At 43.2% G+C, this 26,692-nt stretch overlaps 1 long non-coding RNA gene across 1 annotated transcript in view; it reads left to right on the top strand.

Moving 5' to 3' along the window:
* The window catches only part of LOC142769015 (uncharacterized), a 637,773-nt gene that overhangs the window by 152,928 nt on the left and 458,153 nt on the right, over positions 1-26,692 (top strand). The gene's annotated exons all lie outside the window — the stretch shown is intronic.

Below are 26,692 nucleotides of genomic sequence, written 5' to 3'. Positions count from 1 at the left end.
AAATTTATTTTTATAGGCACGCAGGCTTTGTTTCATGCATGTGTAGTAGGTGGCACATATAAGCCGAGTTCAACGCTACAAAGAACCCCCAGTTTATTAAACGCTGCCTTTTATGTATTCCAAACAAGAAAAAAAGGTCCCGCGATAACGCTGTGCCACAGTGGATGCGCAGTGACGTCATAGCATGGCTCGTGTACGCTCAAAGCTCGTGTTTTATCAGACTTGCATGTAAACACGATTACACTGTGTGGCACGAACATACACGATACATCTTTCTTTCTTCAATAAAAAGAATCAAAAAACGAAACCACGAAAAATACACTCAGATCTCTGCAGTGCCGTTTCCGTAACTTGCTCAATGTTATTCCCGCAACCCAGTCTCTGCGGTGGTCTTCGGTTTCGGGCACTCCGTCTGAGTCTATAGGACTTACCGTCACAGAGCTTGCACTATCAGTTGTAAACTGCTGGTGGTTGGCGACGTCATCACTTGTGCTCTCTTCGTCTGAAGAGTCTTCCGTGTCGTCAAAGGATTCCGCTGTTGGCAAGAGGTGTTGGCGGTTCTGTCGCAGAACGTTGCCCTTCTCGGTGATGACAGCGTATGATCTCGGCTGCATCTGGCTAAGAACTTTAGCCGTTGTTTCCCAGGTGTTCACCTGCACTCGCTCCACTTGCCATATGGTCAACGGTGCAAGAGACCGACGCTTGGGTTGCGCTTGTCCATGCTTCCAAACGGCTGTTCGGGAGCCCTTGTTGAAGTCTGGTATGAGCGCCCTCAGTTCTCGACCTTAGAGCAGCTCCGCTGGGGATCTCCCGTCTTCCAGTGGGCTGGACCTGTAGCTGAAAAGGCTCATCCAAAAGTAATTTTTTCCTTTAATTGTTTTTCATAATTCTTTTAACAATTTGTACGCATTTACGGCCAGGCCATTAAATTGGGGAAACCTTGGACTTGATGCTGTATGCTTAAAGTCGTAGTCTTTCGCAAAAACGGCGAACTCTCGACTTGAAAACTGTGGGCCATTGTGTGTGCATACCTCTAGGAGTATGCCATACCTAGCAAAGATTGATTGCAGTCTTATGACAGTCGTCGCTGCCGATGTATCCTGGAGTTGTTCCACTTCCGGAAAGTTAGAATGGGCATCGTACGCGCTCAAGTACGACTTTCCGCCGTACTGAGGGATATCGACGCCAACGTGACACCATGGTTGATTGGGTGTCGGGCGTAATATTACACTGTGCGGCACGAACATACACGATACAGACCTGGCATTTTTTTTTCGAAGCCACGCATACAACACACGCAATAAATGAACGTGAATAACGTATTACACAGTGCAAAAATAATACAAATAAAATAAAAATACTAATAACGAAGGCATAAGTAAACCCAGCAGCAAAGATAACTTGCACATCTACTACAGACTGCCAGTTGCATGTTGACAAGTTATGCAAGAAATAGCCTAACAGAACCACAATAGTTGAGCAATGAAAACCTATGCGATTGTGGAGGATGCAGGGGAAGTAGGGGATAAACCTTAAGAATAGTAGCGAAGAGAACAGGGGCTGTTAGCGTGAACACAAGTAAAGCTGATAGGTTCAAACAAGAGCAGGCACCTCAATTGCGTGCAATCTCTGCTGTCTCTCGCAACACTGTTCGACGAAACTTTTTTTTTTACAATCCCAGCACATATACTGGAACCAGAAATGTTGATCCTTGTACAAATATTGACAAACTACAGCGCAATCGTATTGGCTGCATCCAGCACCCGGCTTGCGCACGTTTCTTGGGTACTGTGTTCGTCAGCCATGCTGCTCTGTTCATCGGCGTCGGAAAAAAATAAGTAATTCGAGAAATTCGGGTGCGTTGGCTAGGTTACACAGAATTATTGCTTATACGGAATGTATGCGCATCTTCGCTCCTAAACTACTTATTAATGCTCGGAAGGGTTGAGCTAAACTTCATGGTTACCCCTCTCCACGGCAGACCAACGCAGTTCCTAGCTTAAACGTTTTTTCACCGGCTTCTACGCTGCAAGTTTTAGTGCAATGTTCCCCGGAGAAACTCTGTACGGCCTAACATTGTCCTTTTTTTACTGTTTTCCGCTTTAATCTAATATTACCTTCACATGGGCGTGAAGTTAGGGTTAATTTTGGCATGCAAATCTGGTTCGGGAGACAACAAAACTCGACGTACGAGCGCCCGCCGCTAAACAAGTCGATGCACCAACCTCATATTACTAGGCAGCGTGGACACAACAGTGAGCGCTGTGGCTGCGCAGATTTCCCAGTGGAGTTGAATGTTCACGCAACGCACCTGCGACGAGATGTAATCTGTTTGTCTCCCCTGTGATCCTGGCGACTTGATTACTAAGCCGAAAACATTGAGAGCTTCTTCAGAGCCAGCAGGACAGTAATGCCTTCCATCTGTATTAAACAGATTCTTTTCTTGCGTTACAGCGCATTGTGCTTTTTTAGCGTACTTACAGGCACAGTAAAGCTTTACCACCTATGCAAGACATCAAGCTTACTCGGTGTTCGCTTTGAACACCCGCGCGTGAGGAGTCCGTTTTTTGTGGTGTGAAGTGTGAGAGCATATATAAAAAACTGCGAAGTTATGTGTCTGTTTCCAGTAAAGCAACATTCAGGTAAAAAATTAACATCGCGACAAGTTCTCCTGAATAAATTCACCGTTCGACAGAAACACGTCTCTTAGGGAAGAAAATTGAGAAGTGAAAAAATTGAGTGAAAAAGTTGAGAGGAAATGTTCGGGGACTTCTTAGCGTAATGCAGTATTATCTATCAATGCTGCCTCATTGACCCTCGATACCCAGACCTTTGTTCTCAGTAACTTCACCGCGATTGTCAAAACGTCATCTACATGCTCAACTGCTTCAATGGCAACTGTGGCCTTCGAAATCCGGTTAGTGCTGCCATTATTCAGTATACGTCATAGAAGGTTATGTACACTGCGAACACTACTCGCTGCTAAATTTGCGAAAAAAAGTAAGGTATCGTTTTTGCAACCACATGTTATGCTTACCCCAGTAGTAGCGGTTTGTAATGTCTGTTGTAGCACCGAAAGGCGGGCGAGTTGGAACTTATCCATAGTGGGCAGCGCACAAAAGGAAACACACAAGAGCGCTTGTCCAGCGCTTGTCCTGATTCCTTCTCTTGTGTGTTTCCTTTTGTGCGCTGCCCACTATGGGTTGTAATGTCTGTTACGCCTATGGTGTGCAAGTTATTCTTGTCTTCTCACTCATCCAAAATCTTGCAGTCTCTCTAGTTTTACACTCTGCAGAGAAAATGTATAGCAATATGATTTAGAGATACTGGTCACCTTGTTTGCCCTTCAAAAATGAGAACGCTTACAGAAGTGACCTTAAGATTGCTTTTCGCTAATAGTATTTCTTTTCCTTCGTAGGAAAACTGAAATAGGCTTGATGATTTATTGTTGGCGACTAAGACAACAACATCTCGAGGATGCGGATAGTGGTTTTTTTAAGAAGCAATAAATTATTCGCAAGTTCCCTAGACGGTCCCGCCGCTCCGCGGCCGCCAGCGTAAATTTTTCATAGTGTATTGGAGTAGCGAAGGGGCAGCGGCGTTCATAGCATGTGCATGTACGTCTTGGCTGGCGTTGGAATTTCACTAGCGCATTTCTGTTGTAGTTACTGGACGCACAAATGTCGCTGCAGTCGTTTCAGAGTCTTCGTTTGCGAAAAGGGTGCGTTTTTCAGACACAGTAAAGCAACAACTAAGACGCTTAATTGCGTTAATCTGTACCTGTGATTGAGTTTCGTGCCTCATTTTTGCGTGAGAAACGCGGGACACGTTTTGATTTGCTTGCCATTAGGCACTGACCTTCCTAATTGTTGCTATCGCGCTCATTGATTTGCCTTTGCACCAAAGCTGTGACGTTTTTCAAAAATGTGTCAAAAATATCGCCTACAGACCTTCACGCCTCAACAAATGACGTGTTTGGAATTCAGGATCTCTTCGAGGCACCGTATCCGATAAGTCACGCATAATAAGCGACTGCAAAAAAGGTAGAGCCATCACAAAGCAAGAAAAAAAAAACAGTGCAGGCCACATATGTGCTCAGCGACTCCGACCTTAACCGATACTCTCTGTGGGCGCAATATTGAACTACCGTGTGCGCCCCCTATAGGCGATTGAACTTGCGAATACAAAAATATTTTTTTCAACTCATGACATTTTCGTATAGAAAACCTAAATTTATATTCGCATACATGATGCTCAATTATTGTACGCACTCTGCTATTCGCGCACTTCGAACAAGTCACCTACACTTTCATGGTGCGACAAAGGAATGAAACGCCATTGCATTTAAATAAGATACACAATGAAACGAGAAATTACGTATAAAAAACGACCACAAAATACAACTTTATGCGTCGACGAATGGCGTGCCTAGTAAATATACAGACACTGCGTGGGTTCAAGACAGGAGAAAGTGGGTATCGTGCTCTTTTTCTCACATTCTTACACCTCCATAAATGAATTGCAAATTGCCCCACCAGCGGGTGCCACAACAATGCATGCATGCATCCATGCAAAGCTAATTCGAAAGGCACTACAGCACCAGGAATTCCTGCCGGATATTTGTTTTGCCGTCCTCCACAAAGCGAGTCGCATAGTTCACTTCACCCTCCTTCGACTCCACGACTTCCACCTGATCGCATCGGTTTTACGACGGAATTTATGGAAAACGGAATCTTTAATGCTTTCGCGCTAAAAAAATATTTCAAACTACCACAATTGGTGTGGGTAGTAGTTACTCTAGCGATATTCTCGTTACGTAACTATAAATAACCGCCCAGCCTTGGTGGTATAGTGGCTAAGGTACTCGGCTTCTGACCCACAGGTCACGGGTTCGAATCCCGGCTCCGGAGGCTGCATTTCTGATGGAGGTAGAAATGTTGTAGGCCCATGTGCTCAGATTAGGGTGCACGTTAAAGAATCCCAGCTGGTCGAAATTTCCGGAGCCCTCCACTACGGCGTCTCCCATATACATATGGTGGTTTTGGGACGTTAAACCCCACATATCAATCAATCAACCATGAATAACCAGTTCTCCCATTTACATGCTTTTCAGATATGTAAATACGTATGAAAGTTTGGCATAAGTTTACTGAACACTACATTTACCTGCGAATAAAGGCAGTGGTCAGTAAACAAACGTAGAAATTTCGCGTAACGTTATATTCATTTTCAAATCACCCCACAGCAAGCTTTGAGATGCATGCATCTCGTATTGTTCAGATCCAAGGTCCGTAGAAACTCCAAAATTTTGTTGTTGGTGGTGGTTGTGGTGGCATTAGTGGTAGTGTTGTAGTAGTAGTAGTAGTAGTAGTAGTAGTTGTTGTTGTTATTGTTGTTGTTTTTTCGTCATCAGCAGGAACGGCTTATATGGCAAGTCGGAAAGCTCGGAGTAAGTCACATTGCTTTGGGTACTATTAAAGCCGTGAACATGATGCCCAAATTAAATAATCCAAAGGATGTCTTTCAACATGCGGCTCATGAAAAGCCTAAAACTGCTTTAGATAGCAAGAAGTACGAACAATGAAAGCAATAATGTAAAAAAAGATTATTTGATAAGAGGGGAATGAGGCAGGTGTGTTACCAAAAAATAACAGCTATAAATATTTTATGAACATAGATCACTCTTGTACTGGCGGCAGATGGCTGACTTCGTCACAATTAGAGGTTTTAATAAATATGCTAAGCTTACGCCAACATTGTCAGCGCCTTAATACAAGATATTCATTATGCGACGAACGTGTTGACGAAGTCCGGCCATGAGCGATTTCCCAATATTGGCGAGCAAACTTTCCGCAGTCACAGACCCATGAACCCACAATCTAAATGTTTCATTTATTAGTCGTCATTAGGTCACAGGGTCACAGATGGCTCGTCGCCACTAAACGTGCGCTCGAATTCAGTACTCGCTGTACCACCGCCCTTTTGTACCTAACCGGATATTGAAGTCGACTGCAATGACGTATTAGTTTATATCAGGCAGACAAGTAAAGTTTCTAACAGCCTCTTTTTTACATAAAAAAAGAAATATGGAGCACTTTCACTAGGTTTCACAAGCCTGTGTCACAGCAGAGTGCTTGGCACGTTTCAGCTTCGCTTGTTAACCACCTGTACAGAATGTTTGGGCAGTGATCAACTACCAGCCGGTTCATGATGATCACAATTTTTATGTACGATCTGCGGCAACGCTTGAACCTAAAAGTCTGCTGGAACAGCTCGTCGTGAACTCGTTCACAGCGTAATTTTTTTCAAAGGGGCCTCATCAAAGTGGAGGCGCACGGAACAACTTTACGGTGTCCTATAGCAAAGTACTTGTACTCTCAATCTTTACCCGCTTTTTCTAAACAGATTAGCTAAACGTGTCGCGTGGACTTATCGTTCAAGGCATACTTCTTGTCACCACAGCCTCATCAGGTGTGAGGCCCACGGAACGGCTGTATTCTCTCCCATAGTAGAGTACCTCATGCTCCGAATCATTTACCAACGTTTTTAAACACAGAGATTTTCACCAGAGAGAGCCTTCTCCATTCGGTTTTAGTTTTTATGCACTTCCAATTTATACTTTTTCAAGGCGTTTTGCCGAGCGAGCTCCTCTTCGGAAAGTTTGGCTTCACAACTTTTACATGCGAAGCATTTCTTAGCATACTGCAAGCACTTTTAAAATCTATCTATCTATCTATCTATCTATCTATCTATCTATCTATCTATCTATCTATCTATCTATCTATCTATCTATCTATCTATCTATCTATCTATCTATCTATCTATATATCTATCTATCTATCTATCTATCTATCTATCTATCTATCTATCTATCTATCTATCTGCGTCTCGGTGCCCTCATGATCAACGTCCTAACTAAGGGTGTACACCAAAATTAGAACGGTAGGGGAAGTTGTTTTGACCTACACGACTCGCTGGTCATGACATGACTGATGAAAGCACAATCTCGTTGCGTACTTCGTCAAACACTTTCCAAAAAAAAAAACCGCGGCACATACCCGGGGGCAGGTATGTGCCGCGGGTATGCGGGTATGGGCCACATGGTATTGTCTGTTGATATGTGGATAGAAATGACGACAACAAACAGACATGGGTAGTTTATATGCGAGACCTTTAAATATTTATATGGACATCGGCAGCATAAACTCGACAAACATCAGAGTCCCAACATAAATCGAACCCAAGCACCCAGGGTTGCAATCAAGTATTCTACCACAGAGCCACACCAGGCCTTGCATATGCCCTTCAAATAGACCCTGATGTTTCTGTAACGTCAAATGTCGTTGCAGTATTGAGTATCTAGTTTTATAAACATTACATATGTACTCCTATGACACAGCCGTCATGTCGGGTTAACGTGAATTCTAGTGAGGCGCCTTCCGCGGGAGCTGATTTGTGTAGCAGTCTTAAGGGCTCGCATTCTCGAGCGCTCCAGTGCTAACAGCAGCACTTTATAGGAGCTTATCGCTTCTGGTATTGTTAGTATCCATGTTACTATTGACATCGTTAAGGAACTCCAAACAACTGCTAATATAAAGCATATGCAGCCGTTGAACGCTTGTTTGCGTGGATTAGTGCATACATTTACGCCACATCTTTACGTCTTGCTGAATTGAATAAAGAATTAAACACCGTCGCCTTCAATTCGCATGCTTCGCAATTGGTCGATTTCCAAGGTCCGTGGAATCTGTGAAATTTTGAATTGCTTGTTGTCATTTAGGTAAACTTGCGCGAATAAATAACCGTTAGCATCGGTGCTAATAGTGTGGCAATATGGATGACAACCATGCGGGCATTTTTTCTTCTAGGTTTACATCTATAAACTAATACTGCTTGTTTTATTTTTGATCTACTAGTTTCTAAGCAAACTACTCAAAAGGTAGAAAAAATAATGGCATACGTAAGCCGGAATGTCCACAAGGGCTCGTGAAAAATATACATTATTATTCATTAGAAAAAGCTATATTAACGACATCTAAAAAGGCCCTGAAAAATGGCGTAACTTGCCACCCTAACATTAAAACGCACGGCCACCGTGCCCTTTCTTTCAACCTAAATTTTAGTTTTGTTTAAAAACTCCGCGCACCCATCATAAACAATTCATTAGCATTACTCAAAGTGGCGGAAATTGCGCTGCCCGCATTAAAGCCATTAAAGCTAAATTGTAGGATGCAGCCCTTTCCTAGCGGCTATAGTACAACTTAATAGCGATGCAGCGCCGGAAATAACTAGAATAACTTTTGCATGACATATACGAGTGATTATCATGATTTGTGATGTTTTCTTCCTATTTCAATTTGCTTACTTGTACCCATAATGAGCACTTGATGACACACACCGGCGCCCTCTCTGTCTAAATGCTGGTTAATTTTCCATAAAGACAAAGGACGGTTTGGTCGATATAATCACTGCCCACTTAGCCAATTATTAATGTCTCAAGGATGGTATCACAGCCAAATGAACCAGAAAAATATCGCTGCTATTAGCCTGTCTATGTAATTAGTGGGTTTGCACGGCCAGATATTTTTTTTATAAATGACTTTTGCGCGTCTGGGGCAGAGGATGCTTGACCGTTGTAGTATTACCCTTTCAACGTGATTTCTGTGAGTGGCACGTGCTGTGCGCGATTTTCGCAAGAGTCTTCTTTAATCACGGATATAATGTCATAGGGCAAATGTGGATTCGCTTCAATTAACGACTAGCAAACGCTTTAAGAGGTATCTGAAGATAGATATTGTTGTAATCGCGAGGAACGTGTCTGTGATGTTGTCTGCCCTGTTGCTGTTCAATGCGTACAACATCCACGCGCATGCTTTTTGGCGCTCTTATCTTGTTAAAAGCTCGATGACCAAGCTGTGCCACGTCATTTTTCTTTCTAGCACTAGATGCAATAAACGGCTTTAGAATATCGGCGTCTTCCTATATAACAATGGCCACGCGGATGGTATCACGTGGCAGCCCCCACTTTCCGGAAGCTGCTGTAGTTCTACCCGGACTCCCTTGACATCGACGTCTACCTAGAAGGGTTTGAGTTATTTGCGAAAGTTATTGTGAAAGAGGATCTTGAAGTTTTCATTACCATCATAGAAGAAAAGGCCTACGTGACACTGCGTAGCTTACTGCTACCAAGCAGGCCCACACATAACCGAAGTTAAGTACGAATAGGCCAAGAAGGTGATATAACAGCACCATGCGCTGAAGACGTCTTTGGACACCGAGCAATATCCCTTCTACCAACGGAACCAGGTGTCAAAATCATCGTGCAGTTTCTCGTAGAATCCCATGAGACCTCGTAGAATGGTCTTATCCCGTTTACATAGCACATAATGTAAGGGGATTGCTGATTCGGTTTACAAAATGGCTTGCACACGCTTCAAGAGGAATCTGCCGGTAAAACCCCTCGCAAAGAAATTCTGCGAAAGCCGGCGCATCGGAGCACTCTTCCTAAAAGACATGATTGTAGTCCATATTTTTATAGCACGAGGCTTTATTTTTTAGCAAGGAACAAGGATTTGTATGGATTTCACAAGCTAAAAAAACTTTGTCTACAGGGTGTTTGAGACACGTCGTACGAGGACGAGTGTTTCATTATTTCCAAACATACATGTCAGTGAAATATGTGTTAACTTCTATCGGGCTGCATGCTTCAAATGGTTTGACGACAATATTTTTTTCACATATATAATTTGCTTTACTTGAAATGTCTTGGCTTAGGGTTGTCTCTTTGTAAATCGTGCCATATTCGATAGAAGTAAATACCAGCTAATAAAGTGACTTTTAAGAGCCGCGTGGTACGGTGCTTTGCCGTTGATGCTAAACCCCACATAGCCTATATATATATATATATATATATATATATATATATATATATATATATATATATATATATAGTGTCGAAATTTGCCGAGTTCTTCACTACAGCTCGTTTCATATTCATCTCGAGGTTCTGACACGTAGGCCATTTACGGCAAACAATTTGCAAGGAATTACCTAATGCCAGACTGTAACTGGTAACCTACTAATATTTGGTTCTAAGATATTGTAGGGTAATATAAAAAAAATAAAACAGACACTCACTTTTCTTTTCACAAGTAAGTGTCTTGTGAAGTAAGTTGATGGTGTATATAAAGAATTGAATGATGTTAGAGGACTTGATCGGAGGGGCACGGGGCGTTTCTTGGTGAGGCTTTTTTTTTATAGTGAGGCTTGTTAACGAGCCGGTTCATGATGTGTACGTTGAAGGCAGCGTGTTCGTTGATGGCCAGCACTGCACCCTGTTCGCCACGTTGATCCACACGTTAACCACGTGCATTTTTATTTCGTACCGGCCGCTGCCATTAGTCAAATGCCTAACGCTCGTAAATCGCAGGCGTGGAGCTATTGGGCGTTCTTCAACGAAGTGGAGAGCAGGCAGGTGAGCGGGCTTGGAAAGATATCAATACCTGTGCGCAACACTCATCGTAGAAACGTATCAAGCGCTGCCACGCCTATGAAGCAACGAGAACGAAGTGGACGTAGTCGCGAGTAGGCGAGCGCGTTTGCCATGAAACACCAACGAACGAACGAACGAATGAATGAATGAATGAATGAATGAATGAATGAATGAATGAATGAATGAATGAATGAATGCGGCTGTGTCCTTTGAGTCGGGCGGCGGCTCCGCCACCTAGCCATAAAGTTAAGTACTACCAGTGTTTAAGGATTGAATTTCACTCGTGCCTTTATTGTAGCCGCCAATCAGTTAACCTCCTCCTTAATATTTCCACGCGTTTAAAGTCTATTTTGCCTTCACTGCCCCTAAACCTCGACGCCTTGGGTGGTGGCGCGCAATCTAGTGAGCATTGTTAGAATCCCCGAAACGACGCCGTGATTGGCGACCGAAGAAGTGTAGAGTCCTAACGATGGTGCACATGCCGGGTGCCGGCCACCTCCGCCGGAGAAGGCGCGAGCATAAGAAGCTTTTAAATATATTTTTTGTACAGTACTAATGAACAAAATATCAACGCAATTATTAAGTACAGATAGAACTCCACCAAAAATTCATAATTAGGTTGATTTTGTGATGCGTCGCTCGGTCCACAACGCATGTTCTGACAATGACCGCATGACGCTCAAAACAATCGAGATGAATCTTCAGTACACCATCAGGCTAAACAAAAACAAAAAACAATAGAGGCAGTGTTGACAACACATAGCCTTGAAGACCTGGGAAGTGTGGTAGAGCAGGCAGAGGACGGGCAATATCTGACGACTTTCTGGGCTACGAAAGCCACCGACCTACAGTGACGAAAAACTTCCTCGCTGTTTATAAGAATAGAAATTTTGCAGATTCCGCGTGCCTTTGGAAACGACGTTATGGGAAGCAAGTGGAGGGAAAGTGACTATTGTAATTGTTTCGTTGCGTTAAACGTGACAAAACGAAGTTACAATTTGTACGAGTGGTGTACGCACAGACGTGTGTTGAACAGTCGTATATGTTTTTATAACCAGAAGTTTCCTGTTGCGTAGTAATGCCAACATCAACGCGTGGATTAGAAACACCAGAAAGGATAAACTAATATGTAGAGCTTGCTTCAGCGAGGATGGTAGCCCCGGAAAAAGCTAAAAAATTTTACCTTAGTTGATAACTCTCAACTACAGTTAACGCTCACCCGTTGCTGTATCATAGGAGTACATAAGTAGTGTTTATGAAATCGGATAGCAAGCACTGCTACAACAGTTGACGTTTCGTTAACATTACGGCCAATTTGAAACGTAGTTACGAGACCTGGCGTGATTGAGTGGTAAAATACTTGATTGTCACGCAGAATGCTGGGGTTCGATTCTTGTTGGGACCCTGATATTTATTATTTGCATTCGTCGGGTCGATGGTGCTCGCGTCAACATTTCTTCACGCTCACTTGTTAAATTTCCCATGTCTGTTCTCGCCCATTGCTGGGTATATAAGTTATCAATCACCTGTGACACACAGCCGCATACTTGTGGCACATGGCCGCCAGCGAACATGTGTCACATGTTTGATGGAAATGGTTTGGCGACGTGCGCGATGGGAATGTGAAGTAAACAATGTTCAGACCAGCGAGTAATATTCGTCGATCCTTCTAACCCTCCCATACTAATTTTGGTTCACCTTGGGCGTTAAGTACGTGATAGAGCACCTAGACGTGAGCGACTAGACAGACAGATAGACTTGAGAGATAGATACCTAGATAGATGTTGAAAGTGCCTGTGGTACGCAAGGAAATTCTTAACATTTAGCATTTATTTCCCCTCGCGCAGCCACTCAACTTGAAGTAACACCTATATCTACAAGGAATATACTCTTATCGGCCTGGTACTTGTTGAGAAGCATATTTCTGCGCACTGGTGCATTTAGATAGAAACCTCTCAGGCGTTCGTATAATCACGTTTTGTTAATGAAAAAAAAGTCGCATAAAGCGTCATGCTCGCTACGGCCTTGCCAAAATAGGCTTAATTTACATGTGCCTTAAACGTTATGCTTACTATAAAAGATAAATCTTCCAAACACTAAAGATGCCTTTAGTGTACACTACAAAAGAAATCAAGGCCTTGCATTTTGACAGTGTTATTGCTTGTTCCGTCGTAGTATTCACCGTGTCATGGCGGGTGGTAACATACGGCAAGGATAGACGCGTAAAGCAAACATATAGTTGAATACACTATAAAATAAACCAATCCATACATATTAATATTTTCCTTCGCTAGACCTGCACTCTCGGCACGTAATGCTTTACTGCCGCACTAACGCTGACTCATGTGTTGCCACACTGTCCGAATCATGATTCGAATAGTCTCTTCTACCTAGGCTCATTAAAACAGTGTGCAGCAGCAGAGTATATAGACGAGGTCAAAAGAGAGACTGAGTCAAAAGAAAGACTGCGTCGAAGCGAAGGAGAGCGCTGTGCAGCCGTGTTATTTTATAGCCAGATGGGATCAGCCTCGGTTCGACGAACTCCAGAACGACAGCTGCCAAACGCGCTCTGTGAGGCAACCCGAATGCGCGATACCGAGTTTTCTTGAATAGTTAGGCATAACCTAATCCTCTTTTTGCCGCCGTGTTCTCGAAGCGTAGTTAGGAACTCAGGCACCAGTGACACAAATACCAAAAGACTGCAACTGAGGGAAGGGAAAGGCAAAGACTTCAGTTTTAGTAGGCAATAGAAACCTGCGTTACGGGATCATATATAAATCTACTTAAGGCCAGCGATCGTCCAGACGCAGGAGAAGGGCAGATCTCAAAGGGCTGTGACCTTCTGAGAAGATGGGGGCCCAAGTGTCTTGGCAGATATATTATACAGCTCCTTTTCTTATCTCGCCCTCGCACACAAGGCTTTCTTCGACTTCGTAAGGTTCGCTCAGTGGACATCATGAGCTTCATTAGGCGCCCGAGAAGCAACCATTACCGTCGAGTCCCGAAGCTCTCTCGGGGCACCTCGACAGTACAGGCCGATACCCCATCGCGATGGCCGGCTAGCCGCGGTGCTTCGGCTTTTAACGAGTGGTGGGCCAGCTTGAGCGCCGCCAATACACTTGAGCAACGGAAGATTTTTTTTTGTTTTTGCCGCCTTCCGAGACACTTGTCGGTGATCCCCTCCCCTCCCCCCCCAATCCTTCTCCAGCGGCGGATGCATAATGTTAGAAGACACGCTTCTCGTATGGCCTCGAGATTTTGGACTTGAAGTGGCGCCCTCTCACGTGTGACGTCAGTTTGTGGACTTCGTTCTGAAAAGCGCGGCAGCAGCCGCTGCTCCTGCGTGCGTGTCATCTGCTTCTGGCGGGAGCTTTGTCGTACGAGAAGCCTCGCGATGGTCAACGTCAACCAAAGTCGACAAGGAATGTTCTCGAGTGCAGTTGTGAGTTTGTTTAGTTGCAGCCCAATGGACAGGGCCAAGGAACCTCATAGATGCCGATGAGCAGGCCGATGCCACCGACAGCAGGCTAGAGGGAACTAGCTCAGGCCGACCTCTCAGCCTTTTAATAAATTATCACTCACACTCACTCACTCACGTCGTGTGCAGCTTGCGCCGTGCGATACAAATTATTTCGGGTGTTTCAAAATATCAACAAGTGTGCCTTTCTGCAGCATCAACAAGCATGTAGATACAGATAGCGGAACGTCGCGGTGGCTCAACGATGGCGCGGTGGTGTACGACGCAGACCACGTTGTTGAATGTGCGCAGCCAATGCCGTCAATGGAGATTGCATCACCGTCGCAGGTCTCGTCTTGCAAACACGGGGTCTTGTGAACCCGCCACACAACGTCCCAGTGGCGATCAAGTGCTGCGCAATGATGAAGTACTGCTGCGTGCCTCGGTGTGATTCGTCCACCCAAAAGAAAAGGCATTAACTTTCACAACAATCCTCAAGAGAAGGGCACGCCTGCGCTTTCCTATAGGATAGTTATTTATGCAGTGCAATGAAAATGACAGTGAAGACGAGGATATGTGTGAAATTCGTGCGTGATTTCTCTGGCATTTACAAACAACACGTCAAATAATTACTGAAGATAATTACTGCCATTTAAATTGCTGCTTCAGCAGTCAATCCACTGTTCATGGAATCTGATAAAAATGCAAAGCTGCATCAAATTACCAAACTTGGGATAATCGTGCTTCGATTGCCCTTGTATAGTCAGAAGGGCGCAAGTTTTTGTCGTACTGCACTAAGAGGAGTCTTGAAGGGCGGGTGCTGGTGTGACTCAGGAAGGGGGCAAGTTCTACGTTAATGTACCCCCTGGTGCCAATGCAAATGACTGTAGTTTGTCTAAGTCATACTTGTTCAGTGATAACTATACATCATGCAGGCATTGATATTAATACCGCACAACGCTGTCACTCGGGCATCAGAATATAATACATAGTTGTCGCTGACTGTATATACCGCGCACAGGGCCGCAGAGATGATGTGACAACCTTTAGTGAATGCGCACTAAACAGCGACAGCGGGTTTCGCTTATGAGTTTATGGTAGGCAGAGGCAAGGCGCGCACTTATCTTGACCAGTAAACTAGGTATATGTGTGCGTACACTAACCAAATGAAGCGGTAGTGTCAGATGTCCTGCGCCGCTGAGCTGCGCTCACGAAGCCCGCTTACCTGAGGGAATTCGGAGGCTGCGTCTTCGACTGCATATCCAGGGGCCTTGGCGGTAGATATAGGGACGACATCTCAACTGGTGTAAGTCTAGTACACCTGTAGTACGCGTGCAATGATTGGCTGAAGAACTGGTGAGGCGCTAAAACATGGTTGCAAGTTTACCGAAAAGTAGAGCGTAAGGCGGGTATAGCAAAAGTATCGGTGAGCGAATTGATTGCTGCACGCGGTCGATGAAGGCGTAGGGCGCTTTCTCTCTTTGTTTGACTATACACTTCTTCCTCAGCTTCGGCTCCTTAGTACAGTGGTGAAAGCTAACGCCCTTTAAACGGGTGGGTGATCATATAGAGGCACAGAACAGTACTCCATCATTGCGAAGAACTCGCCGCAGAGACAAGCGGCCGCAATTTTAAGAAACAAAGCGCTGTGCTTTTAAAACGTGCGTTAAAAGCAGACACCCATAGTTATTAGAACAATGTTGGTAGCCAATACACACAAGATAACCAATTGAACTGCTTGTTTGCCGAGTTTTAAACCACGACGGTGGTTCCTAAGTGGCCCCACGACTCGAAATAACGTGAATTCTCTAACTTACGTCATACAAGTGCGGTTCGCAGCGCTGACATCTGGCGCACCCCGGGCAAGTAGTGTCGCGTCAGTGTAATTGTGTCCGAGGAGACCCAGTTCTGTGGAACAGCCGCGGCACTCAAATGATCGACATAATGTCGATGACGGTATGCGTTAAAGTGAAGCCCAGGAGAAAGGCGGATTGAGAAGACGCGGGCGGGGTACAAGGTAAACTGAGTAGACGGGATGCGTCGGGTAAGGCGCCAGTGTAAAGTCGGAGAGTTGAATAATATTCACGTCTCCTTACGTCCACTTTCCAGATTTTTCAAGTCAGTGCAACGTAGCGAATTAAGCTTGACGTTCTCGTGTTTTCTTTTGAACCTAGTTCACTTTTGTCTGTGCTCCAAATCATGTCATGGGTCATAAATTTTTACAGGAGCATTGTTTGCTTTTCTAATTGCACATGAACATGTTCACAGATAATCTTTCATTGGCATTAGGATTGCCGCTACACTGACAGCAAAGTTTATGTTATGATGCTGGCTAAACTTTTAGGAGCGAAGCTCCTTAAGGCGTGGGTTGTGCGTCCCCTGTATGTAGCCACCTCTCGTTCAGTTCTAAGTATTACGCTAGCCACCGCCCGATCTAAAGGGTACAGCCATATCCATCCGTCCATCCGTCCATCCGTCCGTCCGTCCGTACGTCCGTCCATCCATCCATCCATCCATCCATCCATCCATCCGTCCGTGTGTACGTCCGTCCGCCCGTCCGTGCGTCCGTCCGTCCGTCCGTCCATCCGTCCGTCTGTCCGTCCGTCCGTCCGTCCAAAAGATGCAAGATGTTATAAACTAGACGGCGGTACGTGTAGTTGATTATGAAAGATGCGAGGTGTTATAAAATAGGAATGATGCCACATATGGCGCGTGTCATCGTTCGATATAGTGCGGCGACGTAGGCTAGGGGGAGCGTTGCAATAAAATCGAGTGGGCAAAATGTACGGAGGATTCAAGGTTTACCAGGTTTACCTCCGGAGCTTCGCCCACTCATCATCATTCACTTCGTGGATATGGCGGCATTTTTTATTTGTACCCTAACGGTACGTCGTAATACTCGTATCATTGGCTGCCAGCGATGTAATAGTTCGTATATGGCAGCTTTTTAGGGAAAATATACTTGCAGCTATATATTCTATTTATTGCTTTTCTGTCAAATGTTGTCCTCTTAATGAGAAATTAATTGCTTGCAAGAGCTTCTCGTTAGGTGCTATTTTGTGTTGTAGTTTCAATTCTTCAAATGTTTTTTTATGCGGCGGGGCTGTATTCGGCTGAACGAGATCAAGTTTTATCCATGCCATGCATGTAGAAACTGCCTTCGGATATGGACGACGAAAATTGGACAAGCACCCCTACTCACCATCGGTCCTATAAAAATGAAAAAGTGAACACATAGGTGAAAAGGAGGTCAATTAATACTTTGGATGGGCGAAGCCAATAATTGAGAAAGCCTTTAATGAACCTGACGAGGGTAGCGATGCGAGCTTGTTTGTACATTGTGTATTTTTGTGAGCGCAAGAAACAAGGACGAAGGAAAGAAAGTACACAGAGACCTATGAATAACGGATTGACAAACACCGGGGTAGTTCGTTTGGGATTCGCTGGTTAATCATCTGTGCAGAGTGCTCGGGCAGTCTTTGTTTTATAATATTGTCACGTGGTTGTGACGGTGAACTGAAAGAAAAAAAAACAGCCGATAAAGATGAAACTTTTTAATGGGTGAACCTGGATATATAGTGAAAGATATAGCAGTCGAAGTGCAACGAGAGCGGCAACCACAGACCTCGGTAGGTGATAATCTGATCAGTCGGAAGCCGCACCACCTATGCGAACCATCAACACCTCTGTTTGTACATCGATAAAAAAGAAAATGTAGCTGCTGCCGCGTCTTCCGTCTATGGCAGCCCCGAGTGTCACCAGCAGCCTGGCACTGGCGAGAGCAAGCACCACAAAGAGCATGGAGAAAATATAAGAGCCGCTGTGCATAAAGATCACCCGAAAAGGTCTCAGCCGGCCTAACGACGCGCGACGAGAGGATGCCGTCACAAAATAACGCCACGACAGCATATCACTGCCTCGCTGTCACGCGAGGAATCTGCTTAGTAGGCCACGCGCACACACTCTGGGCGAATCCTCATGCCGCATCAAGCATACGACAGGGGCGCCTCCTTGTTACCCACACACGTGCGAGCACTTGTCAACCTTCTGTCGATGCGATGACATTGTCGCGGTCGGAAGAAATGGAGTACGTGGAAAGGAAACCCGTGGTTTCTGAACCACGAGAGGAACACAATAAGGCGAGGAGAATGCGACACGCAAATAGCGGTTCTTCTCGAAAAAAAAAACGCAAGCTTCTGAAATGCTGATACAAAAAGAAAGAAATGCGCATGATGTCGAAATGCGGTCGCCCCTGGTGGTGTCTAACAGCATTGACATAGGATATCTTTTGTCAGGGTTTACGCGTGCATGACAGAAGTGCGGCCCATCAGGTTGTGTCACTGATTCCAGCAGCTGGCGGCAACACCTTTCTTTTGGTTGTACATTCGGCGTGTTATTAAGGCGCGTGAATCTGGCAAGCCTTCTCCAATGAGAGCAGGTTGCCGTCTATAGGTATCGTAAGGCGGCTAGCGCGGCACTTAGGCACTGGGACAGTAAATAAATAAATATATATATATATATATATATATATATATATATATATATATATATATATATATATATATATATACATTAGCGTAATAATTCGTGGTTCATCCTTTTGTTTGGAGCATGCACCCCCTTAGATATTTGTTTGTTTTGGTGGAGTGTGTTGATTTTCTAGAGGAAATGCTGACTTTCTGTTTATTTGTTGTTTATATACATCCGCGTTGAATGAGAAGCAGTGAGACTGAATGCGAATGCTGTCCGCCCATATTTTTCTTCCATTTGTGTGAGCACCCTCTTGTGCTAGCGCGAGCATCAACTCAAAGCAGAAAATGCGCAAAAAGAAAAGCTGCCAGTGTGCCAAACAACTGAAATATAAAAGACGGGTCTATAGACTTCACCTTATTAATTTGTTGCCACAATTTACAATTAAAAAAAACGCTTCTGCACAATCGACTTTTATAAATTTGCATAGGTTAGTTCAATCTGTACATTTTTAGAGCACTTTCATTAAGTCATCTGTGCATAAATATTATGTTCACCTGTAGGGAAAGGTTAGATTGCTTATGGGCGATATCCACTAATGTATCTCTTGTATTATGCCAACAACCATTTTCTTACGTTTCCTGCTGATGTAATAATATACTACTTGACTTTTACTACTGTCTGAGACCCAACCAAATGCAAATGTAGATCTATATTATCTCCAGTTAGAAGCAATTATAAGCGAGAATTTTCGCCATTGTGTCTTTCACTATGCTATAGCTCTTTCATACGTGCTATGTGGTTATTCTGCTGGACAGCCGTATGCTTATAGTGTGTAATAACCCTAATTTTGTTTTAAATTTCCGGTTCCATAGTAGACTATTCACAGCAAAAAGAGCAGCATTAGGAAGAGTAGAAGATACCGTTAATCATAATCTGGAGCAAAGATTTCTCAACGAAGCATTTGATTGCCGCAAGCTTGGGAAGGCTTCCAATATGCGAGAAAAAAAGCTTCTATATCGCGTTTGATTTTCAATAGGCAGGGCCATACAAAAAGCAGATGACTCGTAATTTAAGTAGGTAGACGTAGCAAGATGGCGAAAAAGCATAGTAACACGGCAAAGCTAAAAGACTAATGGCTCAACCTAGCTGTAAGATAAACTGATAATAAAATATTTCGGCATAATGATTGGTGGTATTGAAAATTACAACTTTAGTTATGTTTCATTAACAACCTTGCGCACTAGTCATGTGTTTCTACACAGAAAGCTTCAACTGCGCAATTACAACAGTTGCTTTGATATCTTTCATACAGCACATGAGAAAAATATGGTTTCACGATTTCACCCTCGTCGTTCTTAAGCATGTTTCCTCAACCTAAAAGAAGTATCTTAAGAAAACGTATATCAGTAGCACTGTACCTCCACGAATAACACACGAGCAACATTTTCCAGCTCTTTTCAAGATGACAGCTTCAAGAATACAATTAGGTTGGAGTGTTTTGACTGCTCCATAATATCAATCCCTGGGATCTACGACTTCCCATTTGTTGCGCATAATTTACGCCTGCGTGCGGGGGGCTGTATAAGTGTGCGTTTTCATCCGTTCATACATTGGTAGCCATGCGAGGGCTTTTTCGTAAGTGTGTCACAGTGAGAAAGAGAGATCGCTAATATGTCGCAACCCTAGCGGTCGCCATAAGTTTTTGATTTCTCTTTACGACTTATTCGATAAGCGAATTCGATAAAAACTTTTTGTCCTGTTCTGGTTCTTTGCAGTTTGCTTTGGGATTAAAATTTTCAAGTGATGCAGCTGCGAAAAAAAGTACCTCAACAAAATTTTGCCCCTGAGCTTGTAGGCCATAATTATCTCTGCAAGTTAAGGCATGGCGTTCCCGCTCCGTATCAAGCAACTAAAAAGAAAGTAGCCTCTCTTTCAAAGCCGTATAGAAATTGAAATTAACGTTGTGCTTCCTAGTTGCTTTTTTCAGAGAGACGCGGCGAGCGCAACTAAACAAAGCTCAACAAATCACTCGGCGGTGGCTTCTAACGAACTCATTTCCTTCCCGTACATATACAGACACCTATATACAGCCGGGGTCGCCTACTCTAAGGTGTCTCTCATACGTGCACCCTTTGCAAGACACAAGCTGCACCCTTGGACCACATCATCTGGGGATGCAGCAAGGACCCTCCCCCACCAAACTTCCTAGGACAGTAACTTTCAAGTGAGGCCTTGGAGAAAATCCTCACGACTACAAGCCTGGACACCCATCTCCGGGCCATCAAACGCGCTGAAGAGTTGGCGACCAAGCATGGCCTGACAGCCCTCGCCACTTAATTCAGAAATCAGAAATGGTTTTATTTTGTCATCGAATCAACTACAAAAATGTGTGTATACAGAAGGATGTCCCATAGTCAGAGACTGAATCGGGACCTTCTACAGTAGTGAGTATAAAAAATATTAAATGATGCAGCAAACAGTGGTACAGAAAACAGGTAATGAAATACATCGCAGGTAGAAACGAAAAAGGAGTTCTTCTTAAAAAAAAAAAAACATTGGCAGAAAGCAGCAACAAAAACTGAAATGAGACAACATAAAAAATAGAGGTAATTCAACTCTCCTAAGTAGTTTTCAGATAATTACCATGGTGAAAGAGAGTAAAAATAAACTACGAGAAAAGAAAACTAAACAGTGACATCTGATATCAGCAATGTAGGATGATGATGTGGTTTTGTTAACGTTAGATTTTGAGAAAGCATGAAAGGGAGCGGGAGTAATAGAAGTCACCAAAACTGTACAGATAATGGAATGGATGATGATAGAATGGACTTAGAAAATTATCAGCTGTCTTAATAAAGTTGTTTATAATTACTATTTGCTTGTTTTGTTTCTAGAACGGCAGATTTATTTTCGTTTTATTGTTTTCGTCGTGGTGAAGTAGTGCTCATGATGCCCGGCTGTGCACCGAAGGTGGGCTGCAGGCTGCTGACGCCCTGCATTTCCGATGGAGGCGGAAATGTTGTAGGCCCGTGTGCTCAGATTTGGGTGCACGTTAAAGAACCCCAGGTGGTCTAAATTTCCGGAGCCCTCCACTACGGCGTCTCTCATAATCATATAGTGGTTTTGGGAGGTTAAACCCCACAAATCAATCAATCAGGCTGCTGACGCAGCCACGGCAGTCGCATTGTGATGGAGGCCAAATGCTTGACGCCCGTGTCTTGAGCACTGTCAAAGCCCGGTCACCCAAAGAACACCACATGTTTAAAATTTCCGGAGCGCTCTATGACGTCATCTCTCTTAATAGAAAACCCCAAGTTATGGTATTGTCTTCCTGCTGTTTGCTGTTGTTTCACAAATGGGCAAAAAAGGAAATCTTCAGTTTGTTTGACTTCATCAAACGCAAGAAACCAAATACTTGCATCCGAGCAGAGCGTTCATCTTAATGGTATAGTGAGCTCCACCAGTAGGACAAGGGCACTGCTTTTAATAGCGTCCAGCGAAATTCTTTAATACCCACGTACTTAAATCTTGGCGCATGTTAACGAGCTTTAGGTGGCCAGGATTATTTTGGAGTCCAACATTACGGCATGCCTCCTAAAGGAGTCGTAGCATTCGCGTCTATTCTTCCAAAACTTTTTCCACTGTTGTCAAGGCTAGCTCGGGGTCGCCTACTCTAAGTTGTCTCTCATAAACCCGTTGTGTTTTTACGTACGTTATTTCGCAATGCTTTGTAAATTGCAAATTCATTGTTATGTGAAGTATCCTGTTTCAATTTCCTTTAAAAATAGTCTTAACGCGAAGCATAGCAGTTGTTTTCATTGAAATAAGTACAGATACCAGCGCATTTCTAATAAATGCCCTTTTAATAAACCCTTACATTGCGCATAAATTTTTAACAGTGTCGTAGCACTGGCGAGACATGCTTAGATGCTAAAAATAAATTTGAATCTTATCAACACAGAAATAAGATGCTTGAAAATAAACCCACTTGTCTGTACAATTTCTTTTTTTTTTTCAGAGTTGAATGGTTATACTTTTTTTTTACATTGCCTGTGTAATGAATCTGTATTCTTCAAGACACAAACACAAATCGTACCTGGCACTTTCCAAAGAAAGAGGAATGATGTGTAGCTTAATGGGGGCGGTTAATTGCTGTGGAAGCCCTGTCCCACAGATAGAAGAGCAGAGACAATGTGCAGTGTCGCAGCTTTTTGTTCATATTTTTTTGTCTAGTTTCTCTTCTCTGGCAGTTTTGGCATGCACCGTATTCTCGTGCCTGACCACTTTTTATTCGTGCTAGCACAGAAGTAGTGGTCTTACGAATGTTTCAGACTGATGTATGGCATAGAAGATAATCGATATTAGCCGCAGGCTGTTAGAGAAAAATATAAAACAAAAGGTGGCAATTGTAGTTCACTGTGTAAACCTATTTTCCCCCTGCTTTTGCTTTGTGTGACGGCAGTGCGCTGAACCAGAAGAGAACCAATAATTTTGGCTTTGTTCATGTTTTTTTTTCTTCGGGAAATGAATGAAAGGGTGTTCCACGTAAGACATATTGGGAGTTCTTGCGATTTAAAAAACAATACGAGCTAGGAGCTCAATTCTGAAGAAAGTAAGAAACCCTGAAATCCCCAATATGGCTCGAATATTTTGGTATTGCAAATAAAACTACAAAATCAGAACTTTTCACATGTTTTAAAGTGCAACTAAGGTTACGCTAAATTGTAGAAAACTACCATGGTTATTGCTGGCTCGCGAGGTTTGAAGAATACACCATGCATATACGCGAGGGTACGAAAATATGCAACTATATTTTGATTTCCCAGTACGTCTTCTTTAAATTGTATCTGCTTGGCGAGACGAATGTATTGTACTTATACTTGAGCGGGAGAGCACTCGGTTTATAAAAAAGTATAACAGGTAACGTGAGTGCAGGGTGACATTCACTGCAATATATGTTCTCGGCTGGAATGTTGCAGCCGCTAACGAATGGCAGTACCTAATATAAAACTGACTTATATATGTAAGATAACGTGAAGCAAAATAATGAGTTTTCCAATGGACAGTAAACAAATTGCCCCATGAACACGTACTCTCAAGATGAGATTCCGGATACGTCACTTTGCTCTTCACATTTTTGTTGTTTTGGCGGTAATTTGTTGTATTATTTAATTAGGTTTTATATTTGTACAGTTTTTTAGAAGAATGCATATTCACGCAGCACGTGAAAATAAAATAAAACAATGGAGGTAGGACTGCGTTAAAAGGTCGTATTTGGCACCACGTATACTATATAAGAACACAGGCTTCCTCTTCAGTGGTCACATTTCGTTGCGAACTTATACAATATTATTCAATAATTTTATGCTGTTAACTTTGTATAAGCAGTACTGCATAATGAACAGGTGAAACGAATGCACTATAAGTAGATGCCACATTGTCCAAAGTACGTTTATTAAGGCGTCATTTATCTGACGCTCAAATTCTTACGACTATCCTCTTATCTTGTCTCACTTTCTAGTATTGACAAGAGAAACATTGAAGTAGAAATGAACAGCAACGATATAATATAATGTAGAAGTACAATAGTCAGGTTGACATTACTTGACCGTGATTTTTATGCCTTGACTCATTGTGGAATTATCCGATTGCCTCTACAGGTATGCAGTAGCTATAGCAGCGGTAATGATGCACAACATACGAGTTTCATACAAAACCATGTGTCATCGTACGGCACCAGCCCATCAAATATTCTATAGAACGCGTTAGCAGCTGAAATTCAGAGTTTCCAAGTCATCATCTTTAGCCAATTACATGGTAACGCAAGTATACTTTCTTCATAAGGGTTCTTTTCTTTTATAGGCCCTAGTGTACTTTCTCGATGGTCAAAACAACGGCCACAGCTGACTGCTCGTAAAAGGAGAAGCATCACGCTAAATAATTTACCTTTATGAACTCGAATTTGTTACATTTACCTTGAAAAGCAAGCTCTAGAACTGAACTGGTGTAATGGCAGAACACGATATAATACTTGTGATTCTTGAGGATCTCGGACATTTCTGCAATTTCGAACACAAGTGCGTATTGAAGTTTTCAAATTACTGATGGCACGCTTGGTTTCATTTTACTTTCACGGCTACATTGGGAATCACATGTACCGATGACAGTCGCGATTGAAGCCACGAGTGAAGCAGCTCGTGCTCTGCGCTCTTGCCTATCATGACAAGGCCACTGAGTTTCGAGTACAAACAAAACAAAAAGTAGAGTGCTAGTGCGAAAGTTCATGGGAGGCTGAAACGGCAAAAGAGGTCAAGCCGCACGCCATGTCGTCTCACGTAGCAATGAAGACAGTGCGGAGACACATTATTTATCGGGATAATCGATAATGGAGCGTGACCAACGCCCATAACTCTGAAGTTGAGAGAGGCCTAAATATATGTGAAAGAGATTTACACTTCAGGGCTGCTTAAAAGAATAACCGAAGCATTACCCGGGTCAAATTGAGGCATATAAAAACAATGTGTATTATTGACCATCAGGTCGAAAAAGCTGCTTGGCAAATGAAAGATAAGGTCACTAACTTTCAAGTTTTTACGTCTTCGAGAGGTGTCGTCGACGATAATTTTCACACTTTTAAAATTGATTGCCTATGTGCATTGGTTTACATGCTTATACAACGCCATTGATGCTCGTACAGTTTAATCTGTTAAACTCGGCGACAGATAATGTTCACAGAGAAACGAAGGCAGCAGCGGTGGGGCTTCTGAACTTTCGTGTTGGTCCGCGAGGGCTTCGCCAGCATGCGAATGGTTCCGGTCTTGCTCGCTGGCATCGTTGGCGCGTCTATAAAACTTTATAGACAATTTTCTTGGAGAACTAAAACGTGCGATCGCGGCCGCACACTGACCCACTACGTTATGAATGCCATGTTTACGTTGAGAAACAAACGGGCTGATAAGGCGGTACTCTATATGGAATGAACAGGAAAGGAAAGCATTTATACGGTGTGAACAATGACTGTATTTTAGCCACGACGTCCAGCCCCTGTACTGGTCTCTTAATAAACAATGTAGCGTTTATTTCAGCAAAAGAGAAAGAAAAGACAACACAAAAGAAGGCATGGAGATTAACCACATACATGCCCGGTGTGATACTCTTCGCTGGGAGATTGAGAAAGGCGAGTATAAAGATGTGAGATAAAGGACAGACAAGGCAATGAACACTAAATATACTGACACCTATGTAGCAGGGGCACTATACGACAGCAAGTCCTTGGCAACCTGGAATCAAAGCTCGTGTTGGTGGATTAGTATCGCGCGACCTTTGTGCTACTCAGCTTATCTGTTACTTTCCGAGCAAGTTTCTCGTGTTCAGTGGTTGGGCTGCTTTGTGCCCAATTCTCGTTGTAAGCAATATTCAGATCTGGACAGCAAGGACAAATATTGAGAACGATAGTATACGATTGGTCCACAACCACGTCGTGGTGAAGAGGAATGCCCTACACATTCCACAGGCTATTTCGCTAAACATTTTATGAACATTAAAAAATGGCATGTTGTGCAATATCTGAACCCATTTTTCAGAACTATCAATGTGAAAGTAACTCACCAATAATTATTTACACGTGTGTTTCAAGGCAGAAGTTATGCCACAAGCAAGATATGTTGCTTGTCAAATCACTATGTGTTTTCTGACAAAACAAATATTTTACATGTGGAACACGCTGTTCACTTAATGTTAAGTAATATTCAACATAAACTATACTGTATTACAGAAAAGTGGGTACAATATTGGTAATACACAAAGAGCCCCAAAGCTAAAACAGTAGACGGAGGGGGAGGGGGGACAGTTACACCCGCCACCATCAGTGAAAAAAATGTGACATTCACATTTAGAGTTATGACATTTTTACAGAAACGTCATAAAAATACGCACCTAGCCCTATTTTGCACTAACAATTCTCTAGGCGGCCAGTAATGATACCAGTCCTTACATATTCGTTATTTATAGAAATATAGTTTTTTAAATTTGCGTAAGGGATTGATTGTTATAAATACCAGTACCTTTTTACATTCCCTAAAGAATGATAAAATATGGATTAAGTGCTAATAACAAAAGAGTAGGATACCAGAAATTTTATTCTAAATTAATCCGGCACTTCAGAAGTGGGACCTTACGCCCCACACGCTCCCTTAGGCACTCCGGCCGGGGAGAAAGCTTCGAGTCCTTGAACACTGGCACAAGCCTTGGCGTACCGGACGGCCCCACAG

Source organism: Rhipicephalus microplus, chromosome 1 (assembly GCF_043290135.1).
Source record: "Rhipicephalus microplus isolate Deutch F79 chromosome 1, USDA_Rmic, whole genome shotgun sequence".
NCBI classification, from domain to species: Eukaryota; Metazoa; Arthropoda; class Arachnida; order Ixodida; family Ixodidae; genus Rhipicephalus; species Rhipicephalus microplus.
Note: the sequence above shows the minus strand (reverse complement) of the source record. Positions and strands in the feature narration are given on the sequence as shown.